This window comes from Procambarus clarkii, chromosome 32, assembly GCF_040958095.1.
Source record: "Procambarus clarkii isolate CNS0578487 chromosome 32, FALCON_Pclarkii_2.0, whole genome shotgun sequence".
NCBI lineage: Eukaryota > Metazoa > Arthropoda > Malacostraca > Decapoda > Cambaridae > Procambarus > Procambarus clarkii.
This window is the reverse complement of record NC_091181.1, coordinates 23,795,894-23,820,193: the sequence shown is the minus strand read 5'-3', so window position 1 is coordinate 23,820,193 and position 24,300 is coordinate 23,795,894.

Genomic DNA, 24,300 nt, shown 5'->3' with positions numbered 1-24,300 from the left:
TGGTGCAACAGTAAGTGAGGGCTGGAGCAACAGTGAGGACTGGTGCAACAGTAAGTGAGGGCTGGGGCAACAGTAAGTGAGGGCTGGTGCAACAGTAAGTGAGGGCTGGTGCAACAGTAAGTGAGAGCTGGTACAGTAGTTTGTGAGGGCTGGGGCAACAGTGAGGGCTGGTGCAACAGTAAGTGAGGGCTGGTGCAACAGTAAGTGAGGTTTGGTGCAACAGTAAGTGAGGGCTGGTGAAACAGTAAGTAAGGACTGGTGCAACAGTAAGTGAGGGCTGGTGAAACAGTAAGTGAGGGCTCGGGCAACAGTAAGTGAGGGCTGGTGCAACAGTAAGTGAAGGCTGGTGCAACAGTTAGTGAGGGCTGGGGCAACAGTAAGTGAGGGCTGGCGCAACAGTAAGTGAGGGCTGGTGCAACAGTAAGTGAGGGGTGGTGCAACAGTAAGTGAGGGCTGGAGCAACAGTGAGGGCTGGGGCAACAGTAAGTGAGGGCTTGGGCAACAGTAACTGAGAGCTGGTACAACAGTTTGTAAGGGCTGGTGCAACAGTGAGGGCTGGTGCAACAGTAAGTGAGGGCTGGGGCAACAGTGAGGGCTAGAGCAACAGTAAGTGAGGGCTAGTGCAACAGTAAATGAGGGCTGGTGCAAGAGTAAGTGAGGGCTGGGGCAACAGTAAGTGAGGTCTGGTGCAACAGTAAATGAGGGCTTTTGCAACAGTGAGGGCTAGTGCAACAGTAAGTGAGGGCTGGTGCAACAGTAAGTGAGGGCTGGTGCAACAGTAAGTGAGGGCTGGGGCAACAGTGAGGGCTAGTGCAACAGTAAGTGAGGGCTGGTGCAACAGTAAGTGAGGGCTGGTGCAACAGTAAGTGAGGGCTGGTGCAACAGTAAGTGAGGGCTGGGGCAACAGTAAGTGAGGGCTGGTGCAACAGTAAGTGAGGGCTGGGGCAACAGTAAGTGAGGGCTGGTGCAACAGTAAGTGAGGGCTGGTGCAACAGTAAGTGAGGGCTGGTGCAACAGTGAGGGCTAGTGCAACAGTAAGTGAGGGCTGGTGCAACAGTGAGGGCTGGTGCAACAGTAAGTGAGGGCTGGTGCAACAGTGAGGGCTGGGGCAACAGTAAGTGAGGGCTGGTGCAACAGTAAGTGAGGGCTGGGGCTACAATAAGTGAGGGCTGGTGCAACAGTAAGTGAGGGCTGGTGCAACAGTAAGTGAGGGCTGGTGCAACAGTAGGTGAGGGCTGGTGCAACAGTAAGTGAGGGCTGGGGCAACAGTAGGTGAGGGCTGGTGCAACAGTGAGGGCTGGTACAACAGTAAGTGAGGGCTGGTGCAACAGTGAGGGCAGGGGCAACAGTAAGTGAGGGCTGGTGCAACAGTAGGTGGGGGCTGGTGCAACAGTGAGGGCTGGTACAACAGTAAGTGAGGGCTGGTGCAACAGTGAGGGCTGGTGCAACAGTAAGTGAGGGCTGGTGCAACAGTGAGGGCTGATGCAACAGTAAGTGAGGGCTGGTGCAACAGTGAGAGCTGGGGCAACAGTAAGTGAGGGCTGGTGCAGCAGCAAGTGAAGGCTGGTGCAACAGTAAGTAAGGGCTGGTACAACAGTGAGGGCTGGTGCAACAGTAAGTGAGGGCTGGTGCAACAGTAAGTGAGGGCTGGTGCAACAGTAAGTGAGGGCTGGTGTAACAGTAAGTGAGGGCTGGTGCAACAGTAAGTGAGGGCTGGGGCAACAGTAAATGAGGGCTGGTGCAACAGTAAGTGAGGGCTGGTGCAACAGTAAGTGATGGCTGGTGCAACAGTAAGTGAGGGCTGGGGCATCAGTAAGTGAGGGCTGGTGCAACAGTAAGTGAGGGCTGGGGCAACAGTAAGTGAGGGCTGGTGCAACAGTAAATGAGGGCTGGTGCAACAGTGAGGGCTAGTGCAACAGTAAGTGAGGGCTGGTGCAACAGTAAGTGAGGGCTGGTGCAACAGTAAGTGAGGGCTGGGGCAACAGTGAGGGCTAGTACAACAATAATTGAGGGCTGGTGCAACAGTACGTGAAGGCTGGTGCAACAGTAAGTGAGGGCTGGTGCAACAGTAAGTGAGGGCTGGGGCAACAGTAAGTGAGGGCTGGTGCAACAGTAAGTGAGGGCTGGGGCAACAGTAAGTGAGGGCTGGTGCAACAGTAAGTGAGGGCTGGTGCAACAGTGAGGGCTGGTGCAACAGTAAGTGAGGGCTGGTGCAACAGTGAGGGCTGGTGCAACAGTAAGTGAGGGCTGGTGCAACAGTGAGGGCTGGGGCAACAGTAAGTGAGGGCTGGTGCAACAGTGAGGGCTGGTGCAACAGTAAGTGATGGCTGGTGCAACAGTGAGGGCTGGGGCAACAGTAAGTGAGGGCTGGTGCAACAGTAAGTGAGGGCTGGGGCAACAATAAGTGAGGGCTGGTGCAACATTAAGTGAGGGCTGATGCAACAGTAAGTGAGGGCTGGTGCAACAGTAGGTGAGGGCTGGTGCAACAGTAAGTGAGGGCTGGGGCAACAGTAGGTGAGGGCTGGTGCAACAGTGAGGGCTGGTACAACAGTAAGTGAGGGCTGGTGCAACAGTGAGGGCTGGGGCAACAGTAAGTGAGGGCTGGTGCAACAGTAGGTGAGGGCTGGTGCAACAGTGAGGGCTGGTGCAACAGTAAGTGAGGGCTGGTGCAACAGTAAGTGAGGGCTGGTGCAACAGTGAGGGCTGATGCAACAGTAAGTGAGGGCTGGTGCAACAGTGAGGGCTGGGGCAACAGTAAGTGAGGGCTGGTGCAGCAGCAAGTGAGGGCTGGGGCAACAGTAAGTGAGGGCTGGTGCAACAGTAAGTGAGGGCTGGTGCAACAGTAAGTGAGGGCTGGTGCAACAGTAAGTGAGGGCTGGGGCAACAGTAAGTGAGGGCTGGGGCAAAAGTGAAGGCTGGTGCAACAGTAAGTAAGGGCTGGTACAACAGTGAGGGCTGGTGCAACAGTAAGTGAGGGCTGGGGCAACAGTAAGTGAGGGCTGGGGAAACAGTAAGTGAGGGCTGGGGCAACAGTAAGTGAGAGCTGGTGAAACAGTTAGTGAGGGCTGTTGCAACAGCAAGTGAGGGCTGGAGCAACAGTGAGGGCTGGTGCAACAGTTAGTGAGGGCTGGTGCAACAGTAAGTGAGGGCTGGAGCAACAGTGAGTGAGGGCTGGGGCAACAGTGAGAGCTGGGGCAACAGTGAGGGCTGGGGCAACAGTGAGGGCTGGGGCAACAGTAAGTGAGGACTGGTGCAACTGTAAGTGAGGGCTGGTGCAACAGTAAGTGAGGGCTGGTGCAACAGTAAATGAGGGCTGGTGCAAGAGTAAGAGAGGGCTGGTGCAACAGTAAGTGAGGGCTGGTGCAACAGAAGGTGAGGGCTGGTGCAACAGTAAGTGACGGCTGGTGCAACAGTAAGTGAGGGCTGGAGCAACAGTAAGTGAGGGCTGGGGCAACAGTGAGAGCTGGGGCAACAGTGAGGGCTGGGGCAACAGTAAGTGAGGGGTGGTGCAACAGTAAGTGAGGGCTGGTGCAACAGTAAGTGAGGGCTGGTGCAACAGTAAGTGAGGGCTGGTGCAACAGTAAGTGAGGGCTGGTGCAACAGTAAGTGAGGGCTGGGCAACAGTAAGTGAGGGCTGGTGCAACAGTAAGTGAGGGCTGGTGCAACAGTAAGTGAGGGCTGGAGCAACAGTGAGGGCTGGGGCAACAGTGAGGGCTGGGGCAACAGTGAGGGCTGGGGCAACAGTGAGGGCTGGGGCAACAGTAAGTGAGGGCTGGTGAAACAGTAAGTTAGGGCTGGTGCAACAGTAAATGAGGGCTGGTGCAACAGAAAGTGAGGGCTGGGGCAACAGTAAGTGAGGGCTGGAGCAACAGTGAGGGCTGGGGCAACAGTAAGTGAGGGTTGGGGCAACAGTAAGTGAGGGCTGGGGCAACGGTGAGGGCTGGTGCAACAGTAACTGAGGGCTGGTGCAACAGTAAGTAAGGGCTGGGGCAACAGTAAGTGAGTTCTGGTGCAACAGTAAGTGAGGACTGGTGCAACAGTAAGTGAGGGCTGGAGCAACAGTGAGGGCTGGTGCAACAGTAAGTGAGAGCTGGAGCAACAGTAAGTGAGGGCTGGTGCAACACTGAGGGCTGGTGCAACAGTGAGGGCTGGGGCAACAGTAAGTGAGTGCTGGGGCAACAGTAAGTGAGGGCTGGTGCAACAGTAAGTGAGGGCTGGTGCAACAGTAAGTGAGGGCTGGGGCAACAGTAAGTGAGGGCTGGTGCAACAGTAAGTGAGGGCTGGTGCAACAGTAAGTGAGGGCTGGTGCAACAGTAAGTGAGGGCTGGGGCAACAGTAAGTGAGGGCTGGTGCAACAGTAAGTGAGGGCTGGTGCAACAGTAAGTGAGGGATGGTGCAACAGTAAGTGAGGGTTGGGGCAACAGTAAGTGAGGGCTGGTGCAACAGTAAGTGAGGGCTGGTGCAACAGTAAGTGAGGGCTAGAGCAACAGTAAGTGAGGGCTGGAGCAACAGTGAGGGCTGGTGCAACAGTAAGTGACGGCTGGAGCAACAGCAAGTGAGGGCTGCGGCAACAGTAAGTGAGGGCTGGTGCAACAATAAGTGAGGGCTGGTGCAACAGTAAGTGAGGGCTGGTGTAACAGTAAGTGAGGGCTGGTGCAACAGTAAGTGAGGGCTGGGGCAACAGTGAGGGCTGATGCAACAGTAAGTGAGGGCTGGTGCAACAGTGAGAGCTGGGGCAACAGTAAGTGAGGGCTGGTGCAGCAGCAAGAGAAGGCTGGGGCAACAGTAAGTGAGGGCTGGTGCAACAGTAAGTGAGGGCTGGTGCAACAGTAAGTGAGGGCTGGTGCAACAGTAAGTGAGGGCTGGGGCAACAGTAAGTGAGGGCTGGGGCAACAGTGAAGGCTGGTGCAACAGTAAGTAAGGGCTGGTACAACAGTGAGGGCTGGTGCAACAGTAAGTGAGGGCTGGTGCAACAGTAAGTGAGGGCTGGTGCAACAGTAAGTGAGGGCTGGTGTAACAGTAAGTGAGGGCTGGTGCAACAGTAAGTGAGGGCTGGGGCAACAGTAAGTGAGGGCTGGTGCAACAGTAAGTGAGGGCTGGTGCAACAGTAAGTGATGGCTGGTGCAACAGTAAGTGAGGGCTGGGGCATCAGTAAGTGAGGGCTGGTGCAACAGTAAGTGAGGGCTGGGGCAACAGTAAGTGAGGGCTGGTGCAACAGTAAATGAGGGCTGGTGCAACAGTGAGGGCTAGTGCAACAGTAAGTGAGGGCTGGTGCAACAGTAAGTGAGGGCTGGTGCAACAGTAAGTGAGGGCTGGGGCAACAGTGAGGGCTAGTACAACAGTAATTGAGGGCTGGTGCAACAGTAAGTGAGGGCTGGTGCAACAGTAAGTGAGGGCTGGTGTAACAGTAAGTGAGGGCTGGTGCAACAGTAAGTGAGGGCTGGGGCAACAGTAAATGAGGGCTGGTGCAACAGTAAGTGAGGGCTGGTGCAACAGTAAGTGATGGCTGGTGCAACAGTAAGTGAGGGCTGGGGCATCAGTAAGTGAGGGCTGGTGCAACAGTAAGTGAGGGCTGGGGCAACAGTAAGTGAGGGCTGGTGCAACAGTAAATGAGGGCTGGTGCAACAGTGAGGGCTAGTGCAACAGTAAGTGAGGGCTGGTGCAACAGTAAGTGAGGGCTGGTGCAACAGTAAGTGAGGGCTGGGGCAACAGTGAGGGCTAGTACAACAATAATTGAGGGCTGGTGCAACAGTACGTGAAGGCTGGTGCAACAGTAAGTGAGGGCTGGTGCAACAGTAAGTGAGGGCTGGGGCAACAGTAAGTGAGGGCTGGTGCAACAGTAAGTGAGGGCTGGGGCAACAGTAAGTGAGGGCTGGTGCAACAGTAAGTGAGGGCTGGTGCAACAGTGAGGGCTGGTGCAACAGTAAGTGAGGGCTGGTGCAACAGTGAGGGCTGGTGCAACAGTAAGTGAGGGCTGGTGCAACAGTGAGGGCTGGGGCAACAGTAAGTGAGGGCTGGTGCAACAGTGAGGGCTGGTGCAACAGTAAGTGATGGCTGGTGCAACAGTGAGGGCTGGGGCAACAGTAAGTGAGGGCTGGTGCAACAGTAAGTGAGGGCTGGGGCAACAATAAGTGAGGGCTGGTGCAACATTAAGTGAGGGCTGATGCAACAGTAAGTGAGGGCTGGTGCAACAGTAGGTGAGGGCTGGTGCAACAGTAAGTGAGGGCTGGGGCAACAGTAGGTGAGGGCTGGTGCAACAGTGAGGGCTGGTACAACAGTAAGTGAGGGCTGGTGCAACAGTGAGGGCTGGGGCAACAGTAAGTGAGGGCTGGTGCAACAGTAGGTGAGGGCTGGTGCAACAGTGAGGGCTGGTGCAACAGTAAGTGAGGGCTGGTGCAACAGTAAGTGAGGGCTGGTGCAACAGTGAGGGCTGATGCAACAGTAAGTGAGGGCTGGTGCAACAGTGAGGGCTGGGGCAACAGTAAGTGAGGGCTGGTGCAGCAGCAAGTGAGGGCTGGGGCAACAGTAAGTGAGGGCTGGTGCAACAGTAAGTGAGGGCTGGTGCAACAGTAAGTGAGGGCTGGTGCAACAGTAAGTGAGGGCTGGGGCAACAGTAAGTGAGGGCTGGGGCAAAAGTGAAGGCTGGTGCAACAGTAAGTAAGGGCTGGTACAACAGTGAGGGCTGGTGCAACAGTAAGTGAGGGCTGGGGCAACAGTAAGTGAGGGCTGGGGAAACAGTAAGTGAGGGCTGGGGCAACAGTAAGTGAGAGCTGGTGAAACAGTTAGTGAGGGCTGTTGCAACAGCAAGTGAGGGCTGGAGCAACAGTGAGGGCTGGTGCAACAGTTAGTGAGGGCTGGTGCAACAGTAAGTGAGGGCTGGAGCAACAGTGAGTGAGGGCTGGGGCAACAGTGAGAGCTGGGGCAACAGTGAGGGCTGGGGCAACAGTGAGGGCTGGGGCAACAGTAAGTGAGGACTGGTGCAACTGTAAGTGAGGGCTGGTGCAACAGTAAGTGAGGGCTGGTGCAACAGTAAATGAGGGCTGGTGCAAGAGTAAGAGAGGGCTGGTGCAACAGTAAGTGAGGGCTGGTGCAACAGAAGGTGAGGGCTGGTGCAACAGTAAGTGACGGCTGGTGCAACAGTAAGTGAGGGCTGGAGCAACAGTAAGTGAGGGCTGGGGCAACAGTGAGAGCTGGGGCAACAGTGAGGGCTGGGGCAACAGTAAGTGAGGGGTGGTGCAACAGTAAGTGAGGGCTGGTGCAACAGTAAGTGAGGGCTGGTGCAACAGTAAGTGAGGGCTGGTGCAACAGTAAGTGAGGGCTGGTGCAACAGTAAGTGAGGGCTGGGCAACAGTAAGTGAGGGCTGGTGCAACAGTAAGTGAGGGCTGGTGCAACAGTAAGTGAGGGCTGGAGCAACAGTGAGGGCTGGGGCAACAGTGAGGGCTGGGGCAACAGTGAGGGCTGGGGCAACAGTGAGGGCTGGGGCAACAGTAAGTGAGGGCTGGTGAAACAGTAAGTTAGGGCTGGTGCAACAGTAAATGAGGGCTGGTGCAACAGAAAGTGAGGGCTGGGGCAACAGTAAGTGAGGGCTGGAGCAACAGTGAGGGCTGGGGCAACAGTAAGTGAGGGTTGGGGCAACAGTAAGTGAGGGCTGGGGCAACGGTGAGGGCTGGTGCAACAGTAACTGAGGGCTGGTGCAACAGTAAGTAAGGGCTGGGGCAACAGTAAGTGAGTTCTGGTGCAACAGTAAGTGAGGACTGGTGCAACAGTAAGTGAGGGCTGGAGCAACAGTGAGGGCTGGTGCAACAGTAAGTGAGAGCTGGAGCAACAGTAAGTGAGGGCTGGTGCAACACTGAGGGCTGGTGCAACAGTGAGGGCTGGGGCAACAGTAAGTGAGTGCTGGGGCAACAGTAAGTGAGGGCTGGTGCAACAGTAAGTGAGGGCTGGTGCAACAGTAAGTGAGGGCTGGGGCAACAGTAAGTGAGGGCTGGTGCAACAGTAAGTGAGGGCTGGTGCAACAGTAAGTGAGGGCTGGTGCAACAGTAAGTGAGGGCTGGGGCAACAGTAAGTGAGGGCTGGTGCAACAGTAAGTGAGGGCTGGTGCAACAGTAAGTGAGGGATGGTGCAACAGTAAGTGAGGGTTGGGGCAACAGTAAGTGAGGGCTGGTGCAACAGTAAGTGAGGGCTGGTGCAACAGTAAGTGAGGGCTAGAGCAACAGTAAGTGAGGGCTGGAGCAACAGTGAGGGCTGGTGCAACAGTAAGTGACGGCTGGAGCAACAGCAAGTGAGGGCTGCGGCAACAGTAAGTGAGGGCTGGTGCAACAATAAGTGAGGGCTGGTGCAACAGTAAGTGAGGGCTGGTGTAACAGTAAGTGAGGGCTGGTGCAACAGTAAGTGAGGGCTGGGGCAACAGTGAGGGCTGATGCAACAGTAAGTGAGGGCTGGTGCAACAGTGAGAGCTGGGGCAACAGTAAGTGAGGGCTGGTGCAGCAGCAAGAGAAGGCTGGGGCAACAGTAAGTGAGGGCTGGTGCAACAGTAAGTGAGGGCTGGTGCAACAGTAAGTGAGGGCTGGTGCAACAGTAAGTGAGGGCTGGGGCAACAGTAAGTGAGGGCTGGGGCAACAGTGAAGGCTGGTGCAACAGTAAGTAAGGGCTGGTACAACAGTGAGGGCTGGTGCAACAGTAAGTGAGGGCTGGTGCAACAGTAAGTGAGGGCTGGTGCAACAGTAAGTGAGGGCTGGTGTAACAGTAAGTGAGGGCTGGTGCAACAGTAAGTGAGGGCTGGGGCAACAGTAAGTGAGGGCTGGTGCAACAGTAAGTGAGGGCTGGTGCAACAGTAAGTGATGGCTGGTGCAACAGTAAGTGAGGGCTGGGGCATCAGTAAGTGAGGGCTGGTGCAACAGTAAGTGAGGGCTGGGGCAACAGTAAGTGAGGGCTGGTGCAACAGTAAATGAGGGCTGGTGCAACAGTGAGGGCTAGTGCAACAGTAAGTGAGGGCTGGTGCAACAGTAAGTGAGGGCTGGTGCAACAGTAAGTGAGGGCTGGGGCAACAGTGAGGGCTAGTACAACAGTAATTGAGGGCTGGTGCAACAGTGAGAGCTGGGGCAACAGTAAGTGAGGGCTGGTGCAACAGTAAGTGAGGGCTGGGGCAACAGTAAGTGAGGGCTGGTGCAACAGTAAGTGAGGGCTGGTGCAACAGTGAGGGCTGGTGCAACAGTAAGTGAGGGCTGGTGCAACAGTGAGGGCTGGTGCAACAGTAAGTGAGGGCTGGTGCAACAGTGAGGGCTGGGGCAACAGTAAGTGAGGGCTGGTGCAACAGTGAGGGCTGGTGCAACAGTAAGTGAGGGCTGGTGCAACAGTGAGGTCTGGGGCAACAGTAAGTGAGGGCTGGTGCAACAGTAAGTGAGGGCTGGGGCAACAATAAGTGAGGGCTGGTGCAACATTAAGTGAGGGCTGATGCAACAGTAAGTGAGGGCTGGTGCAACAGTAGGTGAGGGCTGGTGCAACAGTAAGTGAGGGCTGGGGCAACAGTAGGTAAGGGCTGGTGCAACAGTGAGGGCTGGTACAACAGTAAGTGAGGGCTGGTGCAACAGTGAAGGCTGGGGCAACAGTAAGTGAGGGCTGGTGCAACAGTAGGTGAGGGCTGGTGCAACAGTGAGGGCTGGTGCAACAGTAAGTGAGGGCTGGTGCAACAGTAAGTGAGGGCTGGTGCAACAGTGAGGGCTGATGCAACAGTAAGTGAGGGCTGGTGCAACAGTGAGGGCTGGGGCAACAGTAAGTGAGGGCTGGTGCAGCAGCAAGTGAGGGCTGGGGCAACAGTAAGTGAGGGCTGGTGCAACAGTAAGTGAGGGCTGGTGCAACAGTAAGTGAGGGCTGGGGCAACAGTAAGTGAGGGCTGGGGCAAAAGTGAAGGCTGGTGCAACAGTAAGTAAGGGCTGGTACAACAGTGAGGGCTGGTGCAACAGTAAGTGAGGGCTGGGGCAACAGTAAGTGAGGGCTGGGGAAACAGTAAGTGAGGGCTGGGGCAACAGTAAGTGAGAGCTGGTGAAACAGTTAGTGAGGGCTGTTGCAACAGCAAGTGAGGGCTGGAGCAACAGTGAGGGCTGGTGCAACAGTTAGTGAGGGCTGGTGCAACAGTAAGTGAGGGCTGGAGCAACAGTGAGTGAGGGCTGGGGCAACAGTGAGAGCTGGGGCAACAGTGAGGGCTGGGGCAACAGTGAGGGCTGGGGCAACAGTAAGTGAGGACTGGTGCAACTGTAAGTGAGGGCTGGTGCAACACTGAGGGCTGGTGCAACAGTGAGGGCTGGGGCAACAGTAAGTGAGTGCTGGTGGAACAGTAAGTGAGGGCTGGTGCAACAGTAAGTGAGGGCTGGTGCAACAGTAAGTGAGGGCTGGGGCAACAGTAAGTGAGGGCTGGTGCAACAGTAAGTGAGGGCTGGTGCAACAGTAAGTGAGGGCTGGGGCAACAGTAAGTGAGGGCTGGTGCAACAGTAAGTGAGGGCTGGTGCAACAGTAAGTGAGGGCTGGTGCAACAGTAAGTGAGGGCTGGGGCAACAGTAAGTGAGGGCTGGTGCAACAGTAAGTGAGGGCTGGTGCAACAGTAAGTGAGGGATGGTGCAACAGTAAGTGAGGGTTGGGGCAACAGTAAGTGAGGGCTGGTGCAACAGTAAGTGAGGGCTGGTGCAACAGTAAGTGAGGGCTAGAGCAACAGTAAGTGAGGGCTGGAGCAACAGTGAGGGCTGGTGCAACAGTAAGTGAGGGCTGGAGCAACAGCAAGTGAGGGCTGCGGCAACAGTAAGTGAGGGCTGGTGCAACAATAAGTGAGGGCTGGTGCAACAGTAAGTGAGGGCTGGTGTAGCAGTAAGTGAGGGCTGGTGCAACAGTAAGTGAGGGCTGGGGCAACAGTAAGTGAGGGCTGGTGCAACAGTAAGTGAGGGCTGGTGCAACAGTAAGTGATGGCTGGTGCAACAGTAAGTGAAGGCTGGGGCATCAGTAAGTGAGGGCTGGTGCAACAGTAAGTGAGGGCTGGTGCAACAGTAAGTGAGGGCTGGTGTAACCGTAAGTGAGGGCTGGTGCAACAGTTAGTGAGGGCTGGTGCAACAGTAAGTGAGGGCTGGTGCAACAGTAAGTGAGGGCTCGTGCCACAGTGAGGGCTGGTGCAACAGTAAGTGAGGGCTGGTACAACAGTTTGTGAGGGCTGGTGCAACAGTGAGGGCTGGTGCAACAGTAAGTGAGGGCTGGTGCAGCAGTAAGTGAGGGCTGGTGCAACAGTGAGGGCTGGTGCAACAGTAAGTGAGGGCTGGGGCAACAGTAAGTAAGGGCTGGTGCAACAGTAAGTGAAGGCTGGTGCAACAGTTAGAGAGGGCTGGTGCAACAGTAAGTGAGGGTTGGTGCAACAGTAAGTGAGGGCTGGTGCAACAGTAAGTGAGGGCTGGTGCAACAGTAAGTGAGGGCTGGTGCAACAGTAAGTGAGGGCTGGTGCAACAGTAAGTGAGGGCTGGGGCAACAGTAAGTGAGGGCTGGTGCAGCAGTAAGTGAGGGCTGGTGCAACAGTGAGGGGTGGGGCAACAGTGAGGGCTGGGGCAACAGTAAGTGAGAGCTGGTACAACAGTTTGTGAGGGCGTGTGCAACAGTGAGGGCTGGTGCAACAGTGAGGGCTGGTGCAACAGTAAGTGAGAGCTGGGGCAACAGTGAGGGGTAGTGCAACAGTAAGTGAGGGCTGGTGCAACAGGAAGTGAGGGCTGGTGCAACAGTAAGTGAGGGTTGAGGCAACAGTAAGTGAGGGCTGGTGCAACAGTAAGTGAGGGCTGGGGCAACAGTAAGTGTGGGCTGGGGCAACAGTAAGTGAGGGCTGGTGCAACAGTAAGTGAGGGCTGGTGCAACAGTAAGTGAGGGCTGGTGCAACAGTAAGTGAGGGCTGGGGCAACAGTAAGTGAGGGCTGGTGCAACAGTAAGTGAGAGCTGGAGCAACAGTAAGTGAGGGCTGGTGCAACACTGAGGGCTGGTGCAACAGTGAGGGCTGGGGCAACAGTAAGTGAGTGCTGGTGGAACAGTAAGTGAGGGCTGGTGCAACAGTAAGTGAGGGCTGGTGCAACAGTAAGTGAGGGCTGGGGCAACAGTAAGTGAGGGCTGGTGCAACAGTAAGTGAGGGCTGGTGCAACAGTAAGTGAGGGCTGGTGCAACAGTAAGTGAGGGCTGGGGCAACAGTAAGTGAGGGCTGGTGCAACAGTAAGTGAGGGCTGGTGCAACAGTAAGTGAGGGATGGTGCAACAGTAAGTGAGGGTTGGGGCAACAGTAAGTGAGGGCTGGTGCAACAGTAAGTGAGGGCTGGTGCAACAGTAAGTGAGGGCTAGAGCAACAGTAAGTGAGGGCTGGAGCAACAGTGAGGGCTGGTGCAACAGTAAGTGAGGGCTGGAGCAACAGCAAGTGAGGGCTGCGGCAACAGTAAGTGAGGGCTGGTGCAACAATAAGTGAGGGCTGGTGCAACAGTAAGTGAGGGCTGGTGTAGCAGTAAGTGAGGGCTGGTGCAACAGTAAGTGAGGGCTGGGGCAACAGTAAGTGAGGGCTGGTGCAACAGTAAGTGAGGGCTGGTGCAACAGTAAGTGATGGCTGGTGCAACAGTAAGTGAAGGCTGGGGCATCAGTAAGTGAGGGCTGGTGCAACAGTAAGTGAGGGCTGGTGCAACAGTAAGTGAGGGCTGGTGCAACCGTAAGTGAGGGCTGGTGCAACAGTTAGTGAGGGCTGGTGCAACAGTAAGTGAGGGCTGGTGCAACAGTAAGTGAGGGCTCGTGCCACAGTGAGGGCTGGTGCAACAGTAAGTGAGGGCTGGTACAACAGTTTGTGAGGGCTGGTGCAACAGTGAGGGCTGGTGCAACAGTAAGTGAGGGCTGGTGCAGCAGTAAGTGAGGGCTGGTGCAACAGTGAGGGCTGGTGCAACAGTAAGTGAGGGCTGGGGCAACAGTAAGTAAGGGCTGGTGCAACAGTAAGTGAAGGCTGGTGCAACAGTTAGAGAGGGCTGGTGCAACAGTAAGTGAGGGTTGGTGCAACAGTAAGTGAGGGCTGGTGCAACAGTAAGTGAGGGCTGGTGCAACAGTAAGTGAGGGCTGGTGCAACAGTAAGTGAGGGCTGGTGCAACAGTAAGTGAGGGCTGGGGCAACAGTAAGTGAGGGCTGGTGCAGCAGTAAGTGAGGGCTGGTGCAACAGTGAGGGGTGGGGCAACAGTGAGGGCTGGGGCAACAGTAAGTGAGAGCTGGTACAACAGTTTGTGAGGGCGTGTGCAACAGTGAGGGCTGGTGCAACAGTGAGGACTGGTGCAACAGTAAGTGAGAGCTGGGGCAACAGTGAGGGGTAGTGCAACAGTAAGTGAGGGCTGGTGCAACAGGAAGTGAGGGCTGGTGCAACAGTAAGTGAGGGTTGAGGCAACAGTAAGTGAGGGCTGGTGCAACAGTAAGTGAGGGCTGGGGCAACAGTAAGTGTGGGCTGGGGCAACAGTAAGTGAGGGCTGGGGCAACAGTAAGTGAGGGCTGGTGCAACAGTAAGTGAGGGTTGGTGCAACAGTAAGTGAGGGGTGGTGCAACAGTGAGGGCTGGGGCAACAGTAAGTGAGGGTTGAGGCAACAGTAAGTGAGGGCTGGTGCAACAGTAAGTGAGGGCTGGGGCAACAGTAAGTGAGGGCTGGGGCAACAGTAAGTGAGGGTGTAACACTGTAAGGTGTTTGGTTTAGTTTATTTAAAATATATATAGAATATGAGTCAGAGACAGGGATTTGGGAAGGCGCCAGTTGTCTGCCGGAGAACTCACACCTCTAAGCGTTAATGACCCCAAGTGACCTAAGGTCAGCATATGCGAATTTCACCTTGCTTCTGATAATCTGATAATTGTAGCCTGGTAGCCTTCAAACAGGCCGACGTTTAAGGAGTGGCTTGGTAGAGTGCTGGAGGCTATCTACTTGTGGGCGGAGTTAGCTACTAGGTTCCAGAAAAAAAATACTCGGAGAAATATCGATTCGAGAGCATTAACAGACAGAGAAGAACGGCAGTCAGCAGAGCAGAGAGGACAGCCCTAGCAGGGAGGCTGTCGGCCGGCAGGGCGGGAGTCTCCGTCAACAGACCCCCCCCCCCTCTCTATCCAGCTATAGGCACACACTTGGTGAGTTGAGCATTAAGGTGACTTGGTCGTGTTTTACAAGTGTTGTGTGATGATCAGGGGCAGTCAGTTGTAGGGTTCTCAGATTCTTGGAGGATGACTCACTTTGAATATTAATCTTTAACATTTTAATTGGAGTGCTTAAGTTATGATACTTATCATGGAAAATATAATTGCTGAATTTATTATTTAAATGGACTTTATTTTGTTCCCTAGAGATTTTGAGTTGAGGTGAGAAAGCCTCTGTGGTTACTGGTTTCATGGTTTAGAATGAGTACATGATAAAGATGGGACCATACTAATAATGATCTCTTGATGACATCTTTGGTGAATATTGTGATACAGACACGTTCCATTCCTTGTCTTGTATGTAATGATCATGAATGGATGGTGGCAGCATTTCGTCTTCTACTATCTACTCTTCTACTTCTACTATCTACTCTTCTCCTTCTACCTATCTACACCTCTCCCTCCACCCCTCTCTAAACTCTCACTTTCAACTAATGACCCTCCTCGCTCCTCCCACCTCTCTCCCTCTCACCCCAAACCCTCACTAATTACTTCACTATTCATTTCTTTCCTTTCGTTTCCTCTTATACGTTTGTGGCAATGATTCTGTATTCTAGAGTTCTCTCTAGAGTTCCGGGTAGCTGATCCAGTTACGGCGCCCCTTGTAGTCTTAGCACCTAGGTAGTCAAATACCTAGGTTACAAGGTGTTGAACGAGAGAGGTTGCCTTAGGAACTCTGGGAGTGCTCTAGAATAGTTAGCTAACTGAGGACGGGATAACGGACTAGAGAGAGCTGTTTCCCCCGGCCTCGTTAGTTAACTGAGGGGTGGAATAATGGACAAGATAGAGTTATTTCCCCCACCCCCCGTTACAATGTTGGCAGCGGTGTTGAACAATGTTGTAGGTAGTTGGTGTTCTTTTAATATTGTTCAGTCCCACGTGTCTTTTTGCCGCTCAGGCGCTATCAGGGAGATCTTGACAGGTGTTTATTATTCGCGAGTTAGCGAACTTTTTTTCAGGTTAGGAGATAGTGATTCTCTGGTGTTGTGTTTAGTGATTTTGTGAGTTTTGTGAAGTTCAGGGAATGTTCACCAGAACTTGCGTGTGTAGTGATTTATGTTAGTGTTAAGATTTGGTGATTTTGGAACTTAGCGGTTGGTGGGTAGTGGAGGTCACCTGAGTGTGACAGGTGACCTCGCATGTCCCACGGGGACACCCAGCCACTGCTGGTCTCCAGGTCAGTGGGGAGTGGCAGGTGTAGTTCTTAAGTAGGATTAAGTGGTGGTTCTGCTCAGATTATTGTGATCGACTGTTTTACTCCATTTGAACGCAATAACCCGAGGTGTACTGGTCTTGTACAGCATGCTATGGGGAGGCTTAGTATGTCAGTAGACTTCACGTTGGGGACGCTCGACGTTAGATAGTCTGGTCACAGGGGTGGCAACAGTTTTGAGTTGTTGACTGGCGGAGAAGCTAGGGAAACACTCTGGGTCACGTTGGTGGCTGTAGGTTAAGGGTGGGAGTAACGGTTAATTATGTACTTAAGATTAGGAAAGGTACAGTTAAGTTAGGCTAGTGTTTTGTCTATTAGTATTGATATTTTTTTGGGGAGATTCGTTTTGTGACAAGTTAAAAGTAGTGATGACCTTATTCTCTCTTCTCTAACTTTACTCTGTCACTGTTTTATGTTCCACCAAGTCAATATCATTCAGAGTTAATTGGATTTTTAAAATTTAAGTGTAGTTGTTGCCAGGAGGAGAGCGGTATGACTTGACTGTGTAAACCCTATACAAACTACAGGGTCACATAACACTTTGGGAGCACGGTATTGTCGCCTTTCTGTTCATTCACAGGTGGGAGCCAGAAGAGAGGAGAGACGCACATACAGAAGAGGGAAACGGCTGCTGTGTACCATACTCAGGGGCGTTCCTCACCACCACGACGACCAGCCCACTACCTGGAGGTCATGGCTCCACCACCACCACCACCACCCCGGGGACCCCAAGATGCAGCCCTCTCGGTCGGTCAACATTGGTCTACCCAGTGGACCCCAGGACGGACGGACCCCAGTGGACCCCAGGTCGTTCTGCAGACGACCCTGTAAAGATGGAAGAGGAGCAACAACGACTCCAGTCTGTCCCACCAACATCGGTCTACCCAGGATGGACCCCAGGAGGGACAGACCCCCAATGGACCCCAGGTCGCTTGTCTAAGACCCATGGGAGGAGGAAGAGAGAAGAAGAGAGAAGAAAGAAGAAAGAAGAAGGAAGAGAGAAGAAAGAAGAGAGAAGAAAGAAGAAGAAGATAAGACAAGCTGAGTGAGACACGATGCCTAGTGTCCCTTGCTTGTGTCAGCATCATTGCATGGAGCGTAATTGCAAGACAGGATCGTTTGCCTTAACTGGCCGCCCCTCCTGCAAGCATGTTGCTCTGTTGAGTGATTCTTCCTGTGTCGTGCGGACTTGATGTGGCTGTCAGAAGTAGCTCTCTGAAGGAGGCGTGCTGGAGCAACAGGGAGGAAGAAGAGTAGGATGGGATTTCTACTGTTGGCAACTATTATAGGAAGGTCTCGAAACTTGTAGTCCCTATAGCTGTGAAAAACACCAATATACGTCTCTCATGGTGACTGACGTAGGGCCAATTACAAATCAGCTGGGACAACCGAATTCCACGGTTCTGTGCGCAGTTCAAGTAGTAACGGCTTCCTGGTTGGCCAAGGGTTGTTGTGCGTTAACGACGGAGAAGCGACGGAGGCAGTTGTGTTGAAGAAATGTGGTACAGGATTATCTACAAGACCAAGCAGTGACATCGCCCAGCCAGAGACAATGGACGTCTGTCTATATATTTCATTTTTTAGAGTAGGATGATGTATATTTGTTTAGCTAGGATGTATTTTTTTTATTTCGTTAATAAAGTTGTTGCACACAGCTAGCTTGCTTTAGCAGTGTTGCAAAAACTTTATTTCGGGGAGAAGGGGAGATGTAACACTGTAAGGTGTTTGGTTTAGTTTATTTAAAATATATATAAAATATGAGTCAGAGACAGGGATTTGGGAAGGCGCCAGTTGTCTGCCGGAGAACTCACACCTCTAAGCGTTAATGACCCCAAGTGACCTAAGGTCAGCTCATGCGAATTTCACCTTGCTTCTGATAATCTGATAATTGTAGCCTGGTAGCCTTCAAACAGGCCGACGTTTAAGGAGTGGCTTGGTAGAGTGCTGGAGGCTATCTACTTGTGGGCGGAGTTAGCTACTAGGTTCCCCCAATAAATACTCGGAGAAAATATCGATTCGAGAGCATTAACAGACAGAGAAGAACGGCAGTCAGCAGAGCAGAGAAGACAGCCCTAGCAGGGAGGCTGTCGGCCGGCAGGGCGGGAGTCTCCGTCAACTACAGACCCCCCCCCCCCCCCCCTCTCTATCCAGCTATAGGCACACACTTGGTGAGTTGAGCATTAAGGTGAATTGGTCGTGTTTTACAAGTGTTGTGTGATGATCAAGGGCAGTCAGTTGTAGGGTTCTCAGATTCTTGGAGGATGACTCACTTTGAATATTAATCTTTAACATTTTAATTGGAGTGCTTAAGTTATGATACTTATCATGGAAAATATAATTGTTGAATTTATTATTTAAATGGACTTTATTTTGTTCCCTAGAGATTTTGAGTTGAGGTGAGAAAGCCTCTGTGGTTACTGGTTTCATGGTTTAGAATGAGTACATGATAAAGATGGGACCATACTAATAATGATCTCTTGATGACATCTTTGGTGAATATTGTGATACAGACACGTTCCATTCCTTGTCTTGTATGTAATGATCATGAATGGATGGTGGCAGCATTTCGTCTTCTACTATCTACTCTTCTACTTCTACTATCTACTCTTCTCCTTCTACCTATCTACACCTCTCCCTCCACCCCTCTCTAAACTCTCACTTTCAACTAATGACCCTCCTCGCTCCTCCCACCTCTCTCCCTCTCACCCCAAACCCTCACTAATTACTTCACAATTCATTTCTTTCCTTTCGTTTCCTCTTATACGTTTGTGGCAATGATTCTGTATTCTAGAGTTCTCTCTAGAGTTCCGGGTAGCTGATCCAGTTACGGCGCCTTGTAGTCTTAGCACCTAGGTAGTCAAATACCTAGGTTACAAGGTGTTGAACGAGAGAGGTTGCCTTAGGAACTCTGGGAGTGCTCTAGAATAGTTAGCTAACTGAGGACGGGATAACGGACTAGAGAGAGCTGTTTCCCCCGGCCTCGTTAGTTAACTGGGGGGTGGAATAATGGACAAGATAGAGCTATTTCCCCCACCCCCCGTTACAAGGGCTGGTGCAACAGTAAGTGAGGGCTGGGCAACAGTAAGTGAGGGCTGGTGCAACAGTAAGTGAGGGCTGGTGCAACAGTGAGGGCTGGTGCAACAGTAAGTGAGGGCTGGTGCAACAGTAAGTGAGGGCTGGTGCAACAGTAAGTGAGGGCTGGTGCAACAGTAAGTGAGGGCTGGGGCAACAGTGAGGGCTGGTGCAACAGTGGGTGAGGGCTGGTGCAACAGTAAGTGAGGGCTGGGGCAACAGTGAGGGCCGGTGCAACAGTAAGTGAGGGCTGGTGCAACAGTGAGGGCTGGTGCAACAGTAAGTGAGGGCTGGTGCAACAGTAAGTGAGGGCTGGTGCAACAGTAAGTGAGGGCTGGGGCAACAGTAAGTGAGGGCTGGGGCAACAGTGAGGGCTGGTGCAACAGTAAGTGAGGGCTGGTGCAACAGTAAGTGAGGGCTGGTGCAACAGTAAGTGAGGGCTGGTGCAACAGTAAGTGAGGGCTGGGACAACAGTAAGTGAGGGTGGTGCAACAGTAAGTGAGGGCTGGGGCAACAGTAAGTTAGGGCTGGGGCAACAGTGAGTGCTGGTGCAACAGTAAGTGAGGGCTGGTGCAACAGTAAGTGAGGGCTGGTGCAAAAGTGAGTGAGGGCTGGGGCAACAGTAAGTGAGGGCTGGTGCAACAGTAAGTGAGGGCTGGTGCAACAGTAAGTGAGGGCTGGGGCAACAGTAAGTTAGGGCTGGGGCAACAGTGAGTGCTGGTGCAACAGTAAGTGAGGGCTGGTGCAACAGTAAGTGAGGGCTGGTGCAAAAGTGAGTGAGGGCTGGGGCAACAGTAAGTTAGGGCTGGTGCAACAGTGAGGGCTGGTGCAACAGTAAGTGAGGGCTGGTGCAACAGTAAGTGAGGGCTGAGGCAACATTAAGTGAGGGCTGGTGCAACAGTAAGTGAGGGCTGGTGCAACAGTAAGTGAGGGCTGGTGCAACAGTAAGTGAGGGCTGGGGCAACAGTAAGTGAGGGCTGGTGCAACAGTAAGTGAGGTCTGGGGCAACAGTGATGGCTGGTGCAACAGTAAGTGAGGGCTGGTGCAACAGTAAGTGAGGGCTGGTGCAACAGTAAGTGAGGGCTGGGGCAACAGTGAGGGCTGGTGCAACAGTGAGGGCTGGTGCAACAGTGAGGGCTGGTGCAACAGTAAGTGAGGGCTGGTGCAACAGTGAGTGAGGGCTGGTGCAACAGTGAGGGCTGGGGCAACAGTGAGGGCTGGTGCAACAGTGAGGGCTGAGGCAATAGTGAGTGAGGGCTGGGGCAACAGTAAGTAAGGGCTGGGGCAACAGTAAGTGAGGGCTGGTGCAACAGTGAGGGCTGGTGCAACAGTGAGGGCTGAGGCAACAGTGAGTGAGGGCTGGGGCAACAGTAAGTAAGGGCTGGGGCAACAGTAAGTGAGGGCTGGTGCAACAGTGAGGGCTTGGGCAACAGTAAGTGAGGGCTGGTGCAACAGTAAGTGAGGGCTGGTGCAACAGTAAGTGAGGGCTGGAGCAACAGTAAGTGAGGGCTGGTGCAACAGTAAGTGAGGGCTGGTGCAACAGTAAGTGAGGGCTGGTGCAACAGTAAGTGACGGATGGTGCAACAGTAAGTGAGGGTTGGGGCAACAGTAAGTGAGGGCTGGAGCAACAGTGAGGGCTGCGGCAACAGTAAGTGAGGGCTGGTGCAACAGTAGGTGAGGGCTGGTGCAACAGTAAGTGAGGGCTGGTGTAACAGTAAGTGAGGGCTGGTGCAACAGTAAGTGAGGGCTGGTGCAACAGTGAGGGCTGGGGCAACAGTAAGTGAGGGCTGGTGCAACAGTAAGTGAGGGCTGGTGCAACAGTGAGGGCTGGTGCAACAGTAAGTGAGGGCTGGTGCAACAGTAAGTGAGGGCTGGTGTAACAGTAAGTGAGGGCTGGTGCAACAGTAAGTGAGGGCTGGAGCAACAGTGAGGGCTGGGGCAACAGTAAGTGAGGGCTGGTGCAACAGTAAGTGAGGGCTGGTGCAACAGTGAGGGCTGGTGCAACAGTAAGTGAGGGCTGGGGCATCAGTAAGTGAGGGCTGGTGCAACAGTAAGTGTGAGCTGGTACAACAGTTTGTGAGGGCTGGTGCAACAGTAAGTGAGGGCTGGTGCAACAATAAGTGAGGACTGGGGCATCAGTAAGTGAGGGCTGGTGCAACAGTAAGTGAGAGCTGGTACAACAGTTTGTGAGGGCTGGTGCAACAGTAAGTGAGGGCTGGTGCAACAGTAAGTGAGGGCTGGGGCAACAGTAAGTGGGGGTTGGTGCAACAGTTTGTGAGGGGTGGTGCAACAGTAAGTGAGGGCTGGTGCAACAGTGAGGGCTGGTGCAACAGTGAGGGCTGGGGCAACAGTAAGTGAGGGCTGGTGCAACAGTAAGTGAGGGCCGTGTACTCTGCCACCATTAACAGGTGGTGAACAGTGTGGTGGGCCACGTACCCTGCCACCATTAACAGGTGGTGAACAGTGTGGTGGGCCTCATTATCACCCCCATAACCCTGAGAGGCAGCAACAGCTCCCCCGTCAACAGCCTGCCGACGGCCTCCTCCTCCCAGCTCCGCCGGCTTATATGGCTCATCATCTTCTACTTTAGTCTGGGAATAATCCCATTCTCACACAGGTGGGAAGAATCCGTTTTCTGTAAATGCGTCGAACTGCGTTTTAGCACGCATGTTGATTTTTTTTTTTTTTTTTTGAGATATATACAAGAGTTGTTACATTTTTGTACAGCCACTAGTACGCGTTGCGTTTCGGGCAGGTCCCTGGAATACGATCCCCTGCCGCGAAGAATCGTTTTTTCATCCAAGTACACATTTTACTGTTGCGTTAAACAGAGGCCACAGTTAAGGAATTGTGCCCAGTAAATCCTCCCCGGCCAGGATACGAACCCATGACATAGCGCTCGCGGAACGCCAGGCGAGTGTCTTACCACTACACCACGGAGACTGTAAAGAAGGGAGACAAGGACATCACTCCCAGCGTGATGGCGGACCTGTGTTTTTACTAGTCCCCCCTCCACAAGTTAATATAATTATATAATTCCTCTCCACCAACGCCTGTGCCCCCCCTAATGGTTATATATGACAGGAACCTTTATTTACTAACGTATTACAGAATAAACTTGACGCTAACAGCGTAGGTTAAACTAATAATGGCGCGTGAAGTAACGGAGAAGTCACCCCAGTTGCCAGTTATTGCTTCGCTGTTATTATGTGACCTCCGTTTTTTGTTCCCCGTTGTCGTCATGACAGTCTAAGAGCGCCGTGTCCTGGGTCAATACTTACTCCCAGGCTCATAATACAACAGTCTCATAATACACCCAGGCTCATAATACAATAGGCTCATAATACACCCAGGCTCATAATACAATAGGCTCATAATACACCCAGGCTCATAATACACCCAGGCTCATAATACACCCAGGCTCATAATACAATAGGCTCATAATACACCCAGGCTCATAATACAACAGGGTCATAATACACCCAGGCTCATAATACACCCAGCCTGATTATACACCCAGGCTCATAATACACCCAGGCTCATAATACACCCAGGCTCATAATACACCCGGCCTGATTATACACCCAGGCTCATAATACACCCAGGCTCATAATACACCCTGGCTCATAATACACCCAGGCTCATGATACAACAGTCTCTTTATACACCCAGGCACATAATACAACAGGCTCATAATACACCCAGGCACATAATACACCCAGGCTCATAATACAACAGTCTCTTTATACACCCAGGCTCATAATACACCCAGGCTCATAATACAACAGTCTCATAATACACCCAGGCTCATAATACACCCAGACTCATAATACACCCAGACTCATAATACAACAGTCTCATAATACACCCAGGCTCATAATACACCCATGCTCATAATACAACAGTCTCATAATACACCCAGACTCATAATACACCCAGGCTCATAATACACTCAGGCTCATAATACACCCAGGCTCATAATACACCCGGACTCATAATACTCCCAAGCTCATAATACAACAGTCTCTTAATACACCCAGGCTCATAATACAACAGGCTCATAATACACCCAGGCTCATAATACAACAGTCTCATAATACACCCGGCTCATAATACAAGTCTCTTAATACACCCAGGCTCATAATACACCCGGCTCATAATACAACAGTCTCTTAATACACACAGGCTCATAATACAACAGGCTCATAATACACCAAGTCTCATAATACACCCAGGCTCATAATACAACAGGCTCATAATACACCAGGCTCATAATACACCCAGGCTCATTATACAACAGGCTCATAATACACCCCAGGATCATAATACAACCAGGCTCATAATATACCCTGACTCATAATACACCCAGGATCATAATACACCCAGGCTCATAATACACCTAGGCTCATAATACACTCAGGCTCATAATACACCCTGGCTCATAATACACCCTGGCTCATAATACACCCTGGCCCATAATACACCCAGGCTCATTATACACCCAGGTTCATAATTCAACAGGCTTATAATACACCGAGGCTCATAATACACCCAGGCTCATAATACAACAAGCTCATAATACAACGGTCTCATAATACAACGGTCTTATAATACAACGGTCTCATAATACAACAGTCTCATAATCCAACAGGCTCATAATACAACAGTCTCATAATACAACGGTCTCATAATACAACAGTCTCATAATGCAACAGTCTCATAATACAACAGTCTCTTAATACAACAGGCTCATAATCTAAGTCTCATAATACAACGGTCTCATAATACAACAGGCTCATAATACAACAGTCTCTTAATACAACAGTCTCATAATACAACAGTCATAATACAACAGTCTCTTAATACAATGGTCTCATAACACAACAGGCTCATAATACAACAGTCTCATAATACAATGGTCTCATAATACAACAGTCTCATAATACAACAGTCATAATACAACAGTCTCTTAATACAACAGGCTCATAATACAACATTCATAATACAACTGGCTCATAATACAACAGTCTCATAATACAACAGTCTCATAATACAATGGTCTCATAATACAACAGTCTCATAATACAACAGTCTCATAATACAACAGTCATAATACAACAGTCTCTTAATACAACAGGCTCATAATACAACATTCATAATACAACTGGCTCATAATACAACAGTCTCATAATACAACAGTCTCATAATACAATGGTCTCATAATACAACAGTCTCATAATACAACAGGCTCATAATACAACAGTCTCATAATACAACAGTCTCATAATACAATGGTCTCATAATACAACAGGCTCATAATACAACAATCTCATAATACAACAGTCTCATAATACAATGGTCTCATAATACAACAGGCTCATAATACAACAGGCTCATAATACAACAGTCATAATACAACATTCTCATAATACAACAGGCTCATAATACAACAGGCTCATAAAACAACATTCTCATAATACAACAGGCTCATAATACACCGAGAGACTGACAAGACAATTATAATTTGTTTAAATATACAATCCTGTTAGACAATGTTCTATACAATTCCTTTACACAAGATTGTGTACAATAGATGCTAATTATTACAGTTTCCTGGCGGCCAAGTGCGTAAACACCCCCACCAACACTGGCCACACTCCCACCAACTCTAGCCACACCCCCACCAACACTGGCCAGCCCCTCACCAACACTGGCCACACCCCCACCAACACTGGCCACAACCCTACCAACACTGGCCACACCCCCACCAACACTGGTCTCACCCCCACCAACACTGGCCAGAC